The sequence below is a fragment of the Coregonus lavaretus genome (genome assembly GCF_964263955.1).
Source record: "Coregonus lavaretus genome assembly, chromosome: 31".
Classification (NCBI taxonomy): Eukaryota; Metazoa; Chordata; class Actinopteri; order Salmoniformes; family Salmonidae; genus Coregonus; species Coregonus lavaretus.
In genome coordinates this window covers 35,658,149-35,674,904 of record NC_140018.1, presented here as the reverse complement: position 1 = coordinate 35,674,904, position 16,756 = coordinate 35,658,149, and the positions used below count along the sequence as shown (strand labels likewise).

The 16,756-nt window shown below is 40.7% G+C and overlaps 1 long non-coding RNA gene across 1 annotated transcript; it reads right to left on the bottom strand.

The window, feature by feature from the left end:
* Positions 1-12,413: 12,413 nt before the first annotated feature.
* LOC311106886 lies at positions 12,414-16,439 on the bottom strand. The gene is made up of 2 exons (XR_014610360.1): positions 13,883-16,439; positions 12,414-13,712 (listed from the first exon to the last, which is right to left on the bottom strand). It is a non-coding gene; the product is annotated as an uncharacterized lncRNA (long non-coding RNA).
* Positions 16,440-16,756: the final 317 nt, after the last annotated feature.

Below are 16,756 nucleotides of genomic sequence, written 5' to 3'. Positions count from 1 at the left end.
ACTCCTGTGCCATGTATGATATCACACAGCAGATCAAGGAAGCCAAGAGAATCATCAGAGAATACTGTGACCTCGTCAAACTCAAGCTTGAAGACTTCTTTGCTGAAATGTCCATTGAGCAGCTCAACGCTGATATCCAGTCCTGAATTGACTCCATAATTCACTGCATTAATGCCATCCACACCAAGGTCATTGAGTTCCTTCAGGACATTACCAGAAATGCTGAGTCTTTTGTCACAGTGAGTGACAAACAGATGGACATTGAAATTCCTATTCCATTCATTGCACAGCTTGACATGTAAAACATATATGCTCAACATACAAACATAACTGTTATTCTCACATACAGTGTAGCCTATTTATATTGTAATGCATTTCCATTTATCTTTTGTAAATTACTAATTTAGTTTATTATTCACAAGGTAAGACAGCCACCTTGACTGGTCTTACTTTGCTCCCTTTGTATCTTGTTCTATTTAAAAACTTGAAAGGAAAACATGAATAAAGACCATTTATACTGCAAATGACAAAATACATTTTCTATATCACTCCCATTCATATCCTTTCATCCATCTTCTTTGGCCACTATCAATAACAGTAACTGAGTAAGCCTATGTCATCTTATCATACACAGTAAATTGGACTGGTGGGTCTCTCTGATTTTTGTCAAATACCCTATGAAACAATGTTTTTAAATTAAATTAAATCAGAGGCGCAATTTTGGTTTTAGAAGTGGGGGGAAACATAACTTGGTGGAGGGTCTGGTGGTCCTCCCATTTTTGGGGGCATCTAAAGCTCATTTCCTTCATTTCTACACAATCTAATATGACCCATGGCCCTTCTAGCCTTCTCTATTTAGAACAACAGAAAGTAAGAAAAAATGCCCAGTCATCAAGCTAGGTAAGATATCATTATTAAATGTTTAAGTGATTGATAAGACTGAACTATATCAATGATAATTCAATAATCAATATTGTGTTGCAATTTGCACCTTTAACCAATAGCCTAACAAATGAACAACTCTTACACATAAAGTACAAAGACTTTTGATTGTCTTTATTAAGACATACGCTATATCATAGTTCAGCCAGACCGCCCAGCCAGCCTGAGCCACCTGCACACCCAACCCCCACCAGTCTAGTCAATAACTCAACTCTCTCCCCAACACTTCCTTCCCATCTTTTTTTTTTATGTCTCAAGGAAAGGTTTGGAAACAAAAGTGGCATCCAGGCCTTATGAAAGTTGGACAGTATACCATTAATTTTGTAATAAATCAAATCTAGTGATACATAACTTGACATTTCTTCCATCCATTGTGGGAGGGTAACCAACCTTCCAATTAATGGCAATGCATTTCTTAGCCGCTATAAATGCTAGGTTACACGATTTCTTCTGATAAGTCTCCAGTATCAACATTTCCAAGCAAACAAAAACAGGGAGAAGGGAGAATCTGTAGACATGCTGAGATAAAAGAACATACTCTTTGCCAGAATTCAGCCAGCCTTCACAAGACCAAAACATATGCAAATATGTCCCCTTTTGTGTTTTACACCTCCAGCAGAATAATTATATTTCTGTGTGCATGATATTCAGTTTCACTGGCGTATAGCACATTCTATGGATGGTCTTAAACTGCAGTAATTTATTTCTGAGATTATATGAACATAACTGTGCATTCTAACATATCTATAGCCATTCATCATCATCAATAGCGTCTCCCAGGTCTTCCTCACATGTTTGTTTTACATATTTTGTGTCATCGGGAAAAGCCTCTATCAACCCTTGATACAGTTTGGAAATCAACTTTAGAGGTTTGTCAGACTGCTTTAAAATAGTTTCAATCTTTGAAGCTTCTTACTTGTATTTGCTGCACAGAGAAAATAAAGTGTTGTATCTGCAAAAATTCACCTCAGCTCCGTCACAGACTGGTCTTCCCTGGCTGCTTGACCCTGATGAGACCCCTGTCACCATCTGATCCTGTTCAGATAATGCATTACAAAGAATTACATTGGTGTACATTTATACATTATATTACCCATGAATAGAATGAATGGTTCAACAATTGAAATGACCATTATTCCCAGGTCCCAGACTGTAGCCTACCCATCAACACCAACTTTTGGTTAGCTCTGCTAGCTAATGGTGCAATGGTACATCATCAAATGTACTTCTGTTGAAACAAAACAAAACAAAGGCTATAAAACATTTCCACACACACAACAGCTGTTAGATACTGCTACCTGACAGATACTGTTGAGGATAACTAGAGCTGAACTGGCTGTGGTAGCTACTAGCTAGCTAACTAGCTGCTAGTAGTTCATTCACTTCAGTCGAGAGGGGATGAAACATTAGCTAACGTAACGTCAGTTACACTACTAGCTCAGCACTGTGAATATCTAGATTTTTTTATTCTGTCAAAAAGCAGTTACCTTGCCAGCTAGATCAGTCAACTAAATGGTAGCCAGTTTCTGCGCTGCTTGTTTTTACAACTCTGAGAAAAGTAAAAGCAACACCGACAGCACCTGCCTCTGTTCATACCTCCTGTGCTGGTCCTATATGCCAGCCTTTCAGAAGCTTTGCCTTCACACAGCCTGTCCGCACGCTCTGTGATGTCTGTGCGGTCCTAAATCCAGGCGCCTTCTTCTTCTTCTTCTTCTTCTTCTTCTTCTTCTTCTTCTTCTTCTTCTTCTTCTTCTTCTTCTTCTTCTTCTTCTTCTTCTTCTTCTTTGGGATTTGCTTGAAAGATCGCATCCAACTTTTAGTTGCATACACCACCACCTACTGTACTGGTGTGTGAGGCTATTTACGGCCGACCTATATTATATTATTAGATACAATAATACAATATTTTGAAAAAGGAAAATTACGCTATCACCTATCAGCCCTCTCTAAAAAGAAACACCCCCTGCAGCTGTTCTGCAGTAAATCCTCACAATCCCAAGTACTTCTCTGCCGCTGCCACTACAACCTCTGTTACTCTCGATTAATTTCTGCAGTACATTTAACAACCATGGCTATAAATGCTAAAAAGCCCACCTTACTGAAGCACATATTCTTCCCATCACTCTCTCGATCTCTACTGATCTCTGCCTACTCACAGGAATACTCTCAGGATCCCTCACCCTGTACCCATCTTCCTCTACCACTCTCTTCACTGCTTTGGTATACAACACTTTCTGTACTACTCTAACCCTGGCAACCTCAACCTGCCTTTCTCTCAACGGATACCTCCGATCTCCAGCCCCATGATCACCCCCACAACTAATACTCACAACTTTCTCCACCGATACCACACATTCCTTCGTCTCATGCCTTCCTGCACACTTCTCACATCTAGGCATCTCTCTCCTACACACTGCTGCAATATGCCCATAACCTTGAAACCTAAAACACTGTAATATTTTCGGAAGATAAACTCTCACAGGATAACTGACACTTCCTACCTTGTCCTTATCTGGTAACGACTCCGCATCAAAACTCAGCATGACAGATAATGTCTTCTCCGTTTCTCCACCGGATCTACGTCTCATCAAGCGGCGGGCGTCACAGACACCGGGAATCTTCCATTTCAACTGCTCCTCCTCAACACTTAATGCCACCCCTGTTACCACTCCTTTCTACGGCGCCCTGCTCCGGAGAGCAAAGCACGGCACAATTCTTGTCCCTAATCTCGGAATCTAGAGCGCCCTCTCCCTCTGGGCGGAGAAAACACAATAAATCATCACGAGTCCACTCCGAGTTACCTTCACCAACTCAACAGTCCCCAACCTCTCCTCCACCCAACCTAACACCACATATGGATCAACCAAACAGCAATGATCCATTCTCTCTACAAATCTCACTCCCACTGGGCCAAAATCATCCTTATCATCCTTGGGACGAGGCCCGAACTCGGCGATCCTCGCCGCAGGTACTTCACCATCACTCTCAACAAGTTCCATCTCTGAACTACTGGAGCACGTATCCCTGTTTTTGCACTTGACACCCACCTTCCTCACCTCACTACTTCCCTTACAATTATCATGTCTCATATTTTAACTAAATGCAATCTATTAGCTTCTAAAATGTGAGTAGGTATATCTATCTGTCCGATAACGCATTCTGATTGAATGGTTTGTCCTGCACTTTGTAAAAACCCAGAGTGCATGTTGGAAAAAGGTATTGGTTCCTTTCTAAACATAGCAATGTGAATGCAAAGAGGACTCGGTCTACAAAATAGTTGAAGTGAACTGGCAAAAGAGTTGAGTCCTCATTCAAAGGCAAGGTTAGTGTGAATACAAAGAGAACTGAGTTCTTTTGCTCTTTTTTTTTTTTACCCCTGAGCTTACTTTAAAGAGGACTGAAATCGGTTCTTAAAGAGGACTATATGTGAAAACACCCTAAGTCGAGTTTTCCCAGGAAGCTGTGATGAGCTAGGAAGCTGTGAAGCCAGCTTTAGCCTATTGCATGTTTATGAGTTGGTTATAAAAAATGTGAAACAATGTTGTGTATGTTAACTATTGCCTGATTGTGTTTAAATGTGTATGTTTTCTGCTTTTCATTAAATCATGTATGGCTACAAATATTGTACATACATTCCTTCATAAGGACAGAATATTGTAACATAGGCCTATAAAAATTTGTTCATATGGGCAGAATGTATATACATTTGTTCATATGGTTATATAAAGGCTGAAGGCTAAAAACAGCCAATATCTAGTTTCTACAATGTATTTTCATTTTAAAGAATACGTATTTCTGTTTTATCTAGTTTTTACACTATCCATTAACACCAACCATTCACTATAAAACCTTTCTTTATCAACAAAATAGCTTAGTAAAATATTAAAAATGATGGGGCAAAAATAAGCAGGCCTAAAACGTTTATTTCAAATAATAACAATAAGAGTAGGCTACATGACAATGTAGCGCCATAAAACAAGTTCAGGAACAAATCTTCCAAGAATGTGCTTAAAGGATTTTGGAGTCATTGAAAGGGTTGAAATTGATGTGTCATGATGAAGTGTCCAAGTAGGCTAGGTGCTCACTTTTCTCAGATGCATTTTGGAGTATTCACAACTGCAACTTGAAAGTGTAGGCAACGCTCTTCAGGTAAGACTCCAGCTGTTCAGTCGGGGTGTACTTCTGAACCAGTGTCATTGCAATGCCTCGATGAACTTCCAAATGGTGGGGTGGGTAGTGCCAAGATTTTCCAAAAATGTTCGATGCCAGCCCTCCATTTCATTGTTGGTCTTCACCAAGTCTTGCAGGACAGCATTGTAGCAGTTCCATATTTCTGATAGATAGAAGCAGATTAGCAACCATGTTATTGGCCTTGGGCATGATGTCATCAATAATCAGAATAAGAATAATAAAGGCATTATGTTAAACAAGACATACCTATGGGGAAAACATTGTCTTTCTTCCAATGCGTCCAACCTTCTCCCCAACCCATGTTGCCTGAAAGTAGGTCAGGAGCTCCTCCAGTTGATGTTCCGGGCACTGGAAGCACTTCGTATCCAGCATTACTTGGAGATAACCCCGTCAGTGAGCGTTATGCAACCTCGGCATTCAAAAGCGTCATATTTGGTGCACTTTCAGAAGCAGTTATTTTTTTTAATTGAAAATGGGAACAATGGGAAAGATAGACAAATACTTTTCAGATAGATTTCAAAGTGTGGAGTTGCCCATCCCTGGCCTGTAGAGTCAACCCAAAATATGGTATTCTGTTCTTTTGAAATAGCCTACATTTTCTGTATCATATTGAGACTAAATTAAAGGAAAAAGGCCAAATGGATTTGGTGATGTTTTCCTATATTAAATGGACTTATTAGACTGCTAACATTAATTCACTTCCTGTTGAATGCGGAACGAGGGAGAGCTCAGTTTGTTGTTTTGGAAAGTTTTTAAAGTCTATTGAAAGGTTACTTAGTAGCTAGCTACCTTTTGAGTTTGGATCCCGCGACGCGGTTGGCATCAGTTGCTGGGACTGCTACTATCTGTCCAGTGATCCTGCTGGGTCTGAGGAGCTGTTTGGCGTAGCAGCTAGCCTAGCTGCTAGCTAGGTGCCTATCAAGCTAGCAGGGTTTTCTTAAGGGCTTTAACACAGCCCGCAACGCGGGTAGCCATTTAGCTTTAAGTATTTTGTCCAAATACTGGTGGTCAACTAATAAAAGAATGGACAACCTGACCAGAGAGGTCCAGGAACTAAAAACAGTTTGTAGTTCTCCCAGGGTCAGCTCGATGAGTTTAAACAGGAGAACGCCAAGATGACAGCAATCTGTAAGTCATTGAAATAGGGTTAAGGTCAGTTCTGTATGTGAATCCATAATAACGATGATGGAGAAATCAGCCGGAACAACATGGTTGTGGATGGAATTGCAGAATCTCCACATGAGACCTGGACGGAGTGTGAGGACAAAGTGGGGGAAATGATCTCGGAAAAACTGAAGATGGACCACAGGAAGATTGAGGTGGAGCACGCAGACAGAACTGGAAAACCCACCACCAGCCCAGGTGACAGGCCCAGGCCGATAGTGGTCAAGTTCCTGAGGTTCAAGGACAAGGTAGCTGTTCAGGAAAGAGCCAAGAACTTGAGAGGAACGAGGACTATCCTGAAGCTGTGCGCCAGAAGAGGAAAGAACTTATCCCAGCCATGAAAGCTGCCAGAGCGCGTGGGGACATTGCTTACATCTGCTATGACAGGCTCATTGTCCACCCTCCCTCCCAAAAGCCTGGAAGGGATGAGAGAGCCAAACCTATGGGTTCGTAGCTTCAACCCCCACAGCACACACAAACATTTACACACACCAACTGATTAATGGACTGCTGAATGTATATTATTTTCTATTGCTTTGTTTGCTCTTGTCAATATTATGTCTATCTCTGATAAGCTACCCAGGAAAGGGCTGAAAATAGCCCATATTAATATACAGTGAGGGAAAAAAAGTATTTGATCCCCTGCTGATTTTGTACGTTTGCCCACTGACACAAGACATGATCAGTCTATAATTTTAATGGTAGGTTTATTTGAACAGTGAGAGACAGAATAACAACAACAAAATCCAGAAAAACGATTGATTTGCATTTTAATGAGGGAAATAAGTATAATAATAATAGCCATTTAGCAGACGCTTTTATCCAAAGCGACTTACAGTCATTCGTGCATAATTAATTTTTTTGTGTATGGGTCGTCCCGGGGATCGAACCCACTACCTTGGCGTTACTAGTGCCGTGCTCTACCAGCTGAGCTACAGAGGACCACAAAAAAATTAAACACGACATCAGGGGAGAGCGCGAACGCAGTCCCCCGCTACCAGAAATTATGCAATCGAGATTTCCACATTTGGGAAATTCGCAGGGGTCATCACAGCTGGAGTACAATGGCTGAGCCTCGCCCTGGGTGAACTGCCTTCTTGATCACGGTATCTCCCTTGCCAGGTAAGTATTTGACCCCTCTGCAAAACATGACTTAGTACTTGGTGGCAAAACCCTTGTTGGCAATCACAGAGAACAGACGTTTCTTGTAGTTGGCCACCAGGTTTGCACACATCTCAGGAGGGATTTTGTCCCATTCCTCTTTGCAGATCTTCTCCAAGTCATTAAGGTTTCGAGCCTGACGTTTGGCAACTCGAACCTTCAGCTCCCTCCACAGATTTCCTAAGGGATTAAGGTCTGGAGACTGGCTAGGCCACTCCAGGACCTTAATGTGCTTCTTCTTGAGCCACTCCTTTGTTGCCTTGGCCGTGTGTTTTGGGTCATTGTCATGCTGGAATACCCATCCACGACCCATTTTCAATGCCCTGGCTGAGGGAAGGAGGTTCTCACCCAAGATTTGACGGTACATGGCCCCGTCCATCGTCCCTTTGATGCGGTGAAGTTGTCCTGTCCCCTTAGCAGAAAAACACCCCTAAAGCATAATGTTTGACGGTGTGGATGGTGTTCTTGGGGTCATAGGCAGCATTCCTCCTCCTCCAAACACGGCGAGTTGAGTTGATGCCAAAGAGCTCCATTTTGCTCTCATCTGACCACAACACTTTCACCCAGTTCTCCTCTGAATCATTCAGAGCAAACTTCAGACGGGCATGTATATGTGCTTTCTTGAGCAGGGGGACCTTGCGGGCGCTGCAGGATTTCAGTCCTTCACGGCGTAGTGTGTTACCAATTGTTTTCTTGGTGACTATGGTCCCAGCTGCCTTGGGATCATTGACAAGATCCTCCCGTGTAGTTCTGGGCTGATTCCTCACCGTTCTCATGATCATTGCAACTCCACGAGGTGAGATCTTGCATGGAGCCCCAGGCCGAGGGAGATTGACAGTTCTTTTGTGTTTCTTCCATTTGCGAATAATCGCATCAACTATTGTCACCTTCTCAACAAGCTGCTTGGCGATGGTCTTGTAGCCCATTCCAGCCTTGTGTAGGTCTACAATCTTGTCCCTGACATCCTTGGAGAGCTCTTTGATCTTGGCCATGGTGGAGAGTTTGGAATCTGATTGATTGATTACTTTTGTGGACAGGTGTCTAACAGGTAACAAACTGAGATTAGGAGCACTCCCTTTAAGAGTTTGCTTCTAATCTCAGCTCGTTACCTGTATAAAAGACACCTGGGAGCCAGAAATCTTTCTGATTGAGAGGGGGTCAAATACTTATTTCCCTCATTAAAATGCAAATCAATTCATAACATTTTTGACATGCGTTTTTTCCTGGATTGTTTTGTTGTTATTCTGTCTCTCACTGTTCAAATAAACCTACCATTAAAATTATAGACTGATCATGTCTTTGTCAGTGGGCAAACGTACAAAATCAGCAGGGGATCAGATTATTTTTTCCCTCACTGTATGTAGCCTTACAAATAAGGTTCATGAAATCAATAACTTGCTAACATCAGATAACACGGAGGCCACCGTATCCTTGGGGACCTTCAATGCTGCAGAATTGTTTTGGTACCCTTCCCCAAATCTGTGCCTCGACACAATCCTGTCTCGGAGCTCTACGGACAATTCCTTCAACCTCATGGCTTGGTTTTTGCTCTGACATGCACTGTCAACTGTGGGACCTTATATAGACAGGTGTGTGCCTTTCCAAATCATGTCCAATCAATAGAATTTACCACAGGTGGACTCCAATCAAGTTGTAGAAACATCTCAAGGATGATCAATGGAAACAGGATGCACTTTAGCTCAATTACGAGTCTCATAGCAAAGGGTCTGAATACTTATGTAAATATGTTTGTTGTTTTTTTGGGGGGGGGGGGGGGGGGGGGTTATACATTTGCAAACATTTGTAAAAACCTGTTATCGCTTTGTGTGTATTGGGTATTGTGTGTAGATTGCTGACGTATTTTTATTTATTTAATCAATTTTAGAATAAGGCTGTAACGTAACAAAATGTGGAAAAAGTCAAGGGGTCTGAATACACTGTAAATATGTGTGTGTGTGTGTTTATATATGTGTATATATTAAATTAGTTTAATTTAGGAAATCTGTTCCCAGTATTCCCACAAATAAAAGAAGAAACATATGAGATCGTGTCTCAATATAATCAACTTATGAAATGATTGTTCTTTTCAAATACAATCTCTTTTTGGGCATAGTTGTGGTTAATTTGTATACAAATTATTATAATTATGTTCCGTCCCACCGAGCATCTGCTCCGACAAATAACGGCCCGCGACTGAATCTAGTTGCCTACCCCTTGTCACGCCCTGGCTCTGGGACTCTGTTATGTTGAGCCAGGGTGTGTAGTTTCTATGTGTTTGTGTTCTAGGTTCATTATCTAGCTCATGTGTTTCTGTGTTGGCCGGGGTGGTTCTCAATCAGAGGCAACGAGTATCAGCTGTTGCTTGTTGTCTCTGATTGGGAACCATACTTAGGCAGCCTGTTTTCCACAGTGTATTGTGGGATCTTGTTCCGTGTTGATTTGTGTAGGTTACCGAGGACTTCACGTATCATTTTGTTGTTTTTGTTTGTGTGGTGAATATAAAATAAAGTATGTACTCATATCACGCTGCGCATTGGTCCACTCCTTTTGACGATCGTGACACCCCTGGTCTATAAGGTCTTTAGAGGTAATTGTTTACAACTATCAATTCTCTATTAGAAGTATTCTCTATAAAGACATGACTGCTATTATTTCCCAACTTCCCTTTGATTTGCAATAACACTGATGTTAATCTTTGTCATATCAATGGAAAACCCATCGGCACATAAGGTGAGCCAGAGCTGGAGATCCATTGATTAGATATTGATTGTCCTGCAGCCGGCAATTTTTTCCTTTAATTCTCTATTGCTTTTTCATCTAAAATGTCATTTTTTTGTTGTTGTTTTACTATTTAGAGATACAGAGTGCAGTTTAGTAACTAGGTTTTGTTTCAATTAACCTGCAAATGCACAAATGCACAAATCTATGTATGTTGCAGAGATTATGTAACATAATGTTACATACTTTAGTTTGTTTCCACCAATGTACTTTTGTTGAGTTTATCTAGGACTGACAGTCCCTACCAAAAATGTCCTCTACTTTGCCTTTTATGTGGAAGAATAAACATTGTTGGAAAATGTATGTTCATACGATATAAACAAATTACTATAGTACACTATGGTATAAATAGTCTGCGAAAACACTACAGTGAATACCATAGTATTTACTGTAGTATTTACTAGGGCCTGGACGATACCATTATCGCGATACTCATTAGTATCCTGGCAAGGGAACAAAACACAAAGCAGTCCTAATCATTATGTTGTCATCCAGAGTCACATTTACTTATTTTCCAAGATTTAGCACACAATATTTTACATACAGCAGGTTTTTAATAGACAGATACTGGTATCATCCTGGCCTTAGTATTTACTGCAGTATACTGTTGTATTTACAGTTAACTATACTAGAAATACTGTAGTAAAAGAAAGCTGTAGTATATACTATAGTAATTAATGTTGTGTTTTTGCAGATTTCAGTATACTGTAGTATTTACTGTTGTCACACCCTGATCTGTTTCACCTGTCTTTGTGATTGTCTCCACCCCCCTCCAGGTGTCGCCCATCTTCCCCATTATCCCCAGTGTATTTATACCTGTGTTCTCTGTTTGTCTGTTGCCAGTTCATTTTGTTTTGTCAAGCCTACCAGCAGTTTTCCCCTTGCTCCTGTCGTTCTCAAGTTCCTGTTTTCTAGTTTTCCCGGTTTTGACCATTCTGCCTGCCCTGACCCTGAGCCTGCCTGCCATTCTGTACCTTGTCACACCACCCTGGATTATTGACCTCTGCCTGCCCTGACCCTGAGACTGCCTGCCGTTATGTACCTTTTGGACTCAGATCTGGATTACTGACCTCTGCCTGCCCTTGACCTGTCGTTTGCCTGCCCCCTCTTTTTGTAATAAACATTTGTTACTTCGACACTGTCTACATCTGGGTCTTCTCCTGAAACGTGATAACTATGGTGTTTTTGCGGACAGTACTATACTGTAGTATTTACTGTAGTGTTTTTGCAGACATTACAGTAGTATTTACTATAGTTTTTACTATCTTTGACATAGAAGTGGAGGCATTCTCCTTCAGGAAACCTCCTTGAGAAATACTAAAAGAGCTCATTTTCCATAAACTATAGGTAGGTAGGACTGGGGTCTGTAATATTTACTATAGTTTAACAAAAGTGTAGTGTTTTTGCAGATAAGACTGTAGTATTTACTATAGTATTCTACAGTATACTACAACATTCTATAGTAAGTACTACACATGATCACAGAATACTACAGTGCATAGTATAGTATTATGCAGTATATTTACATTTTACATTTTAGTCATTTAGCAGACGCTCTTATCCAGAGCGACTTACAGGAGCATTTAGGGTTAAGTGCCTTGCTTAAGGGCACATCGACAGATTTTTCACCTAGTCGGCCCGGGGATTAGAACCAGCGACCTTTCGGTTACTGGCACAACGCTCTTACCCACTAAGCTACCTGCCACCCTGTTGTAAACTGTACAATAGAATTTTATAGTAAACTGTCGTATTTTTTTGATGTTGGTAGTATCCAAAGGTAGAGACTTCCTCCATTTGGAACCAAACTTGTTTTAACCATGATACAGTGTTGTGTTCGAGACCACCTAAAGCGAGACCGATTCAAGACCAAGACCGGAGAAATGCGAGTCCAATTCAAGACCATGATTGTAATTTTCTTTAGACATTCAAAATAGTGAAAAGATGCATGGTGAGGGAAAATAGAGCCACTCTACAAAGAGAAAAAAAGATCCAATCAGGATTTTTCTTTGCTGGTCTCTGGGAAGATAAATCTAGCTATCTTAATCAGCTATTGGCTAGGCCATCAGAAGCTAGATAAAGGCATCTGCCATTCAACTGTATTAAGGCAAAATTTTGGAGTGTGTCGTAGAAATATTTGACTAAAAAGTAGTCAACTCAAAAATATATCTCAAGCAACCTTAGCTTGTGAATCCAAAAATTTGACTTTATTATTTGCATAACAAAGCCGAGCTTGCTCCATGGAACAACTGCCTCTCCTTGACTCAAAGATCTCCTTTTATACACATACAAATGCATAATCATGTTTACATAGCATATACAATTACTCCCCTTAGGGCAAATGATTAACTTATTTTAGTGCCACTTTAGTACCCTTATCTTTTAACGTCCACATGTGGTTTACTCCAAAAAGGCCATGGGCGCTTTTCCATATGAGGCCTCTTTCCCTTATCTCGTTATATTGGTGGCAGACCCTTTCTTAAAAATAATACACTTACATACATTAAAACATGGTTACACACTGTATTGGCTATATTCCTTATTTAAACATGCATCTGGATTATAGAATGTCAATCATATTTACTATATTTTACTTTTGACATTTCCCAACATTTGCCTTAATGATACATAAAATATTACCATATAATCCCCCCTTTGGGACTTCCAAAGTCCCAATAATGACAAAGATTTACTTTAAAATGAATGTAAGCCTGTGCATTTTCTTATTCTTAGCCTTGACCTATGTGGTTACTTTTTATATGCATATATTTAAACCAATATATCTTCCTCATTGTTTGACCCATCACGATGAGGACCCAGAGCCCAGTCAGGTATTGGATACAAGTCTGCAAGGTTTTCCTCTATATTAACCTCCAAGTTTTTCTGTTGGGCTTTGTAACCATGGCAGGCCCATCCACCCCCAGGAACAACTTCATACAAACATTCAGGATTCCCAAATGGACAGTCCATTGGTCCTCCTTTAACATTACAAGGTTTCGCATATTCATTAACATACTGTCCTGGAGCTCCCTGAACTGGGTGTATTTCTTTGGCTGAACTAGTAACAATTGTCTGTACAGTCATTTGTTTTACTGTGGTTTGAATCAAAAGTGATTTTAACAGAGGTAGTATACAACAAAACACTAGTCCCATCACTACAAGTGATATTCCTATCATTATTGCCATTTTTGTAAACATTGCACCCCATTTTCCCAAAGTTAAGTCCATCCAGTCCCAAACATGAGCATCATACCCAGCATTGTCCTTAACCTCTTTTCGTAGTCCTTTGAGCTTAGTCATTGCTTCAGTGAAAGAACCATCCGGGGCAGTATTATTGGGGATAAAAGTACAACATTAATCTCCAAACATAACACAAACTCCACCTTTTTCCGCTAATAGCCAGTTTAGAGCCTGCCTATTCTGCCATGCCATTCTACTGGTAGCCTGTACTTGCTCTCCTAGAGCTGATAATGCAGATTCTGTGTAATAATAATAATGTGCCATTTAGCAGACGCTTTTATCCAAAGCGACTTACAGTCATGCGTGCATACATTTATTTTATTTTTTTTGTGTATGGGTGGTCCCGGGGATCGAACCCACTACTTTGGCGTTACAAGCGCCGTGCTCTACCAGCTGAGCTACAGAGGACCTGTGTAATTAATAAACCTTTGTTGATTATAATAAATATAATTGATCCATTCTAGGTTTTTGTTGGTTGAAATCCAGACAAATATTGATTCAAATCCTGCTTTAATTTAATCTCTTGTCTTATATTTATTTGGAATTCCTCTGGGTTGACCTATTGCATCTAAATATACATTGGGGTCATGTTCATATGATCTTTTTACCCTTTTATTATTATTCTGTGCATCCCTATTTGTTGTTTTGTCTACCTCCCACTCTGATATAACCACCTCCTGAAGCATTTGTACTCTAGCACATACTCCCTTCCATCCTTTAGGCAAAGTAGCTCTAATCTTTTGTTCTCCACATACCCAAAATAAATCTGCCACTGCCACCGATTGATCCTCATAAGGAAAAATCAATGGCATTGCCAGTGTTTGCTTCTCACATTCCCCAGGGTCACCCGGCCCTCCATTTGTAGCTATTACCCCAGTTCTTGATCCTGCTGCCTGATACACTGCTCTGTGGGGGGTATCTGCATTCCAGGACATATCTTTATTTAGGTGCCATGTGGTCTCACACTTTCCCTTAAATTTTCACAAATCGTGCTCCCCATCCGTTTTATTGTAGCATTCATAATTTTGATTATAGTCTATACAGTATTTTTCTGGTGCTTCCATTTTTCTGGGCTTCTGATATCTAATTTTTTACACCACTCTCCCCATCCTACTTGATTATAGAATCTGTAATGATAGGGATTTCCCAAAAATGATAAACATTCTGCAGGACAGTAGGGCCTTTCTCCTCTTTTAAGATGACAGTAGCTTCGTTTAAAGTTAGCACAGTCCTTGTAACTGTGTGGATTTGGTATTACTATCAATTCTTTTAACGGAGAAGGAGCACATACTAAACAATTTGTTTTTCTATTAATTATTTTAGCTGAATATTGTGCCCATTTGTACCAATAATTTTGCATGGCTCCCTCCCATAGCCTTTCTATTTTTGTTGATGCTTTCATTACTTTCGGTATTACTGTTGGGGCTGAAGTAGATTGTCTATTTTCCTGACTTCCCCAATTAGTTAAAGAATCCCATACATTTTGAAAAAACCCAGTTGTTCCTATTTTTTCTAATCCTGTCTTTGTTGGTTCAACTGCTATAGTACTTAGTGGTCCTTGGGTAGTGGTCATAGTTACATTAAATATTTCAGGTTCTTCTTCCTGTCTAGATTGGTGTTTGGAAATAGGATCAATGTCTATTGTTGTTATACTATTCCCTTCTAACCCTTTAACGCTAACTATTTCCAATATGTACTTTGCATTATTATCTTGAGTCAATTCCTTAAAGGTAATTTCCCAACTAATGTCTCCTTTGTTAACTTCTATTTGGCAACCATATTCATCCCAGATTGCTGTTTCGAGCTATTTCCAAAGGTACATGCTTTTTTATTCTATTTCTTATTTTAGCTTCAGGAACCAATTTCTTAAGTACTGATGAAATCATGAGATGTTTGGCTTGTTTTATATCCATTATTTGTTCATGTCCATTCCCTTTTATCTCAACTTCTACACAATGATTTTTTAGGCATTTTATTCTAAACATTGCATATCCTTCAATCTGACATTTCCCCAATCTAGGCCATCCTGTGTACGATACTTGTTCTTTATTCACAACAACAATTCTTCCTGGCTCAGTAAGACTATCTCTAGAATATTGTATAGTTGTAGGCAGACTCACCACCATCTCTCCTAGGTTAACTGCTATTACCGTTCCACAGTTCTTAAATTGTCGGAGATCATGTGAGGGCAGAGAAGTCAATTGTGGGAAAATCCCTTTCCTCAACAGCAGAGGAGTCTCTTCCTTCAATGGTAGAAAGATCGCTTCCTCCTCCTTCTCCTGTTGTCCCTCCATTCCCTGGGTCTCTGCTTGTGTTTGGGGGATCTGCCATGGCAGGTATCCTATCAGCAGTATTCCCCACATCATCAGGCCCCACCTCCCTACTCTCCGGATTTTCAGGAGGGAGTGCCTGTTGTCCTTCGACGTTGGCACTTGGACTCGTGCTTGCTTCTTCTTCTTGGACTCCATCTGGTGCCTCGACATCCTCCGCTTCCCCACGGCTCGCCGACGGCAGACCGGTTCTCTTCGGGACCCTGGTGCAGTGGTTTAGATGGTACCACGTCGTACTTCCTTCCACCTGTACTGCTGTGGGCGTCGCTCGGATCACTGTGTATGGTCCTTCTCTCCTGGGCTCGTTCCACTTCCTGCAAAACACTCGGATGTAGACTCGATCTCCTGGAATCACCGGCCCTGGCTCCTCTGGTCCAGGTTCCGGTTCTCGCCCTTTTTCCTGGAGATAGATCACTTTATGTATAGCAGTTAGTTGTCTTACATATGCTTTAAGTTCCATCTCTAATTGTTCCAATGAGGGTCCTTTGTAGGGCCCTCTTAGACCTGGCACTGGCATGGGTCGACCCGTAAGCATTTCATGACGGGTTAGATGCGTATTTCTGTTAGTTTGCATGCGATAACTCATCAACGCTAGTGGTAGTGCATCCACCCAATTGAGCTTTGCACTGGCACAGATTTTATTCAGTTTAGCCTTGATGGTACCATTAATTCTCTCAACCATTTTTTTTGTTTTTTTTTTTTTTCCCCTGAGATTGCGGCCGATACACACACCCTAGTCTTTGCTTAATCCTTAGCTGCTGTAATACTTGCTTCACTGTTTTCTGAATAAATGCTGATCCTAGATCTGCTGAGGGTACCGCTTCTACCCATCTACTGAATCTATCTATGATCACTAGCATGTACCTTTTGCCATTCACCTTTTTTTATCATATCTACATAGTCCATGACTAAATGTCAAAATGGTCCTTCAGGAACTGGTATGTGCCCTATAG